This window comes from Cololabis saira, chromosome 20, assembly GCF_033807715.1.
Source record: "Cololabis saira isolate AMF1-May2022 chromosome 20, fColSai1.1, whole genome shotgun sequence".
NCBI classification, from domain to species: Eukaryota; Metazoa; Chordata; class Actinopteri; order Beloniformes; family Belonidae; genus Cololabis; species Cololabis saira.
Genome location: NC_084606.1, coordinates 16,628,396 through 16,632,167, shown reverse-complemented (window position 1 = coordinate 16,632,167; position 3,772 = coordinate 16,628,396). Strand labels below are relative to the sequence as shown.

At 38.6% G+C, this 3,772-nt stretch overlaps 1 long non-coding RNA gene across 1 annotated transcript; it reads right to left on the bottom strand.

Moving 5' to 3' along the window:
- Positions 1-784: 784 nt before the first annotated feature.
- Positions 785-2,608, bottom strand: LOC133420754 (uncharacterized). The gene is made up of 3 exons (XR_009770621.1): positions 2,582-2,608; positions 1,957-2,016; positions 785-1,442 (listed from the first exon to the last, which is right to left on the bottom strand). It is a non-coding gene; the product is annotated as an uncharacterized LOC133420754 (long non-coding RNA).
- Between the last annotated feature and the right edge of the window lie 1,164 nt (positions 2,609-3,772).

Here is a 3,772-nt window from a genome sequence, read left to right as displayed (position 1 = left end):
GTCTTTTATTTCTATATAGTAGACACGAGCAAGAGCCTGTGGAAAAAAAGGATTTTCATGAATTTTTTTTGTTGCCACCTTCAAAACTGATGCACATTGGGTATTTCCCTCCACCTTTTGAATATCGAGAATGAGTCTAGAAAACAGTTGTTGGTCTTCACTGTCTGAACCACCAACTGGATTCTCCTCTATTTTTTTTTCTCTTCTGGTTAGCATGTCTTTGACAAAGCCAAGTAAATATCGATCATCTGTGTCATCATCAATGCTGTAAAAACTATTCAGGAGATTTCTCGCTGTGTCACTTCTGGTCACGCCTCCTGTAGCCATCAGTTCAGTACAACGCTTTGCTATCATGGGATGGGCCATGCGGACTTTTCGCTCAGCTCTTCCATCTTGTTGGAAGGAGATGACGAGATGACTGAAGGGCTGCATTAGTTCTTCCACCGTGAGGTCTCCATTGATTGAGTCCCACATTCTGAGGAAGGCCAGGCACTGAGACTGCAGAAGGTATGAACCTGGTACATATGCATTCAGCAGGGACAGGAATGCAGCAAGCTGGGCCTTCCGTGGTCTTTTTACTTTTTGGACTGAGTTGAATACTGTGCATGCCTCCTTTATGTAGGTTGGAGAGAAATTAGTTTGGATTATGTTAAAGCCGTGGAATTGCTTGGTTTTATCGCCATACTTTGTGACAAGCTCGTTCTTCTTGTCACCGAATCTCTGCTTTTCTGGATCTGACAGTTTTCTCTGTAAAACAACGTGGTTGCTCTTTCGAAGAGATTCCTTTCTCACACAGTTTAGAAAAATCACCACAGGCATGCAAGTAACCATGTTGTTTTCAGCAATCATCCTAATAATGCTGCTTTGGAGATTATCTAGGATCTGCTCATCATTTAGTAACAGCAGCACAGTGTTCTGGTGTCCTCGATTACCTGCCATGAAAAGCTCGATAACCTCCATCGCAACTTCAGTGATATCTGAGGTAGAGCCTATTAAAGCAGCACAGCGAAAGGTTTTCCTCAAGTCCCACAGCACCTGCTTGGCCATCGTGGTGCCCCCACATCCTGACTGGTGGAACAGTTTAACAGTTGATATTGCAGGGAGCTTTCTTTTTTCCTTAATTTGTTTCTTAAGTGTTTCATATCCGTCTCGTTTAACAAAGAGAGTTCCAGTGCCGTCTAATGTCGCCTGTTCACTAATGTGAAAGTTTAACCAGCTGGGAGGGGCGCCTCTGTAAAAGTCTTCTTCTGTCTTCTCAATGAGTTTTGGGTTAAAGTCGTCCTCAAATTCAAACTCATTTGCATGGAGAACATCTAGAAGAGGGAGAGAGTCTCTGAATTCCCTACCCACATGTATTTTTCCACCTTGAGCCGTGGACAGGACCGGTACGTTTGCCATTTGGGACTGAGAGTCTTCCCCCACGTCAACCTGATGTCAAAAATCTAAACAGAAAAAATGATTTCTTTAGATAGCTGTATGAAACTAAACAGCTAAATATAAATATTACATTAAAAATATCACGTATTTGGTTTTTAGAATTAGAAGAAGAAACTTTGCAGCACAATTCTTTTTTATTATGTCCTGCTTAAAACGTAAAGTATAGGTGCTTTCATTTTCAAATCACTGTAATAAAGCTGTTTGCCAAGTTCACTCACACTTTCAATCTATTCTTCTGGCAAAAAAACAACAAAAAAACGTTATAAAGAGAGATCTTATTGCAAAAAATGGTTTACTTGAATAAAATGTGACGATAAATGGGGCAAAGCTACACCTGTGCTGCTCTTTGAGTGTTGCCACAAGTGTTTGCAAAGAAAAAGTAGAATTAGATGGATTTTGAGTTATTTAATAAATAAAAATACAGAAATAATACTAATGAGAAGGAAAATGTTTTCATTTCAGTATGTCCTAAAAGCATTTGAAATACAGACACTTTACCTGTACAAACAGAAGCATTACCTGTATATCATTCCCTGGATCTCTGGCTTCTACACATAGACTCGCTTTTATTTCCTGCTTCTGTAAACAAATGGACGGAGCAAAAAAGGACACATATTTGTATGTTAATAGCTTGCTCACCAACTTCCTCATTTACTTTTCCTCATTTCTTTTTCACAAAGCAGAGTCAGCAGCCTGCCATAACATTTATATCAGAAAATCTGAAACTCTTCAGAGTCTGAAATTCTTGTTATAGACCTATTTTATATTTTCTTTCGTGTGATCCACATTTTTTGAGACTATATGTCATCTTTTTGTCACTTAATACAAAGTTTCTTCGTTTATTCATTAGTGAACACCTGAGTACTCTATCTGATTAATGTGGAGATACCCTAAATGTATTTGATAAATATTTTAAAGATTTGATTTACCTTTAGTTTCCAAAAAGTAATATTATTTTTTAAAGTATTTTTGTATAATTTCAAACTACTTGTCTCACTGCGATAATTACAGATGTCAAAACAGAGTCTTTTTTGGATCTTGCAATCAGAAACATGTGGAAATTGTTACCCATTTTGATTATGACATTCTTCAAACGTCTAAGTCCTGAGACTACATATTCTTTGCCAACAAAGATTCTTCTTACCTTTTTCATAAGATGCGGTCTTCTCCGAGGTCTCACCGACATGCTACATACTGCATTCAGCAGCTGTGACTGACAAACCTAGCGTCTAACATGAAATATATTCTGCATGCCACACCCAAAGTGGGCAGGTGTGATACTCGAGACACCTGCCAGGACAGATGGTATTTCAAGATCAAAGTATCATGAGGCCATTTGTCTTTTTGACAATACAGAAATACCCCGGATTAAAAAAAAAAAACATTTGCTGAATAAAACAAATTTACTGCAAAAAGGTCATACGAGGAAAGTTTTTTTTATATATATATATATATATATATATATATATATATATATATATATACATATATATTCAGGCTCTACATTTTGTTATGTTTCAGTCTAACTTGAATATACATCTATTGTTCCCACCAATAATCGGCCAGAAAACAAACAGAGAACCGAACCACTGAATGAAGATGCAAATCTATTTCCAGATAGTTAACTGTGTTATGCAATAAATGCAAGCATTGTTTTCTTGTGTTACAGCAGAGCAGTTTTACTGATCGACTTTCATGGCTGAGCGCTTTTATTTTGAAATACAGTTAACAAGAAGCCATTTGAAGTTATTTAAAAAAAAAAAGACAAAAATAATGAATTTCATTATTGTTAGTCAGCTGTTTAAAGGTATAGTCCGTGATGTTGGAGAGCTAGCAAGATTTGAAAGTGGCACCTCCTCTAAGCCCCACCCCCTCCTCCCCCTCCCGTCAGCGCTCCGTCCAAAGCCACGCCCCCACAAACTTTGGGGAACGCGCATTTGCAGGAGTCGAGTTTTCCAGGACATTTTGGACAGCACATTTTCAACAAAACTACCCCATGTCTCATTCACCTGTATGCGAGGCCGGTTTTATGGGGGGGCAGGGGTGAGCTGTGCCCACCCAAACGTGCGTCCTGCCCACCCAATCAAAGTTATGGGGATCCTTTATTTTTTTATAATTTTATTTTTTATAGATATAAAAAAATATCAGAGAATATCTTTACCGTTTCTGATTGGGTGGGCACTGCGCATCATTTTTAGACACAACAATGAACCGCAAAAGTTGTGTCTCGGCGGAGGGACCTGACGTCCCAGCAAAATGAGCACAACAGAGAAGTGTTCTGAACAGCACCCAGAGCATACACTGAAGGCTGATTTATGGTTCCGCGTTACACCAA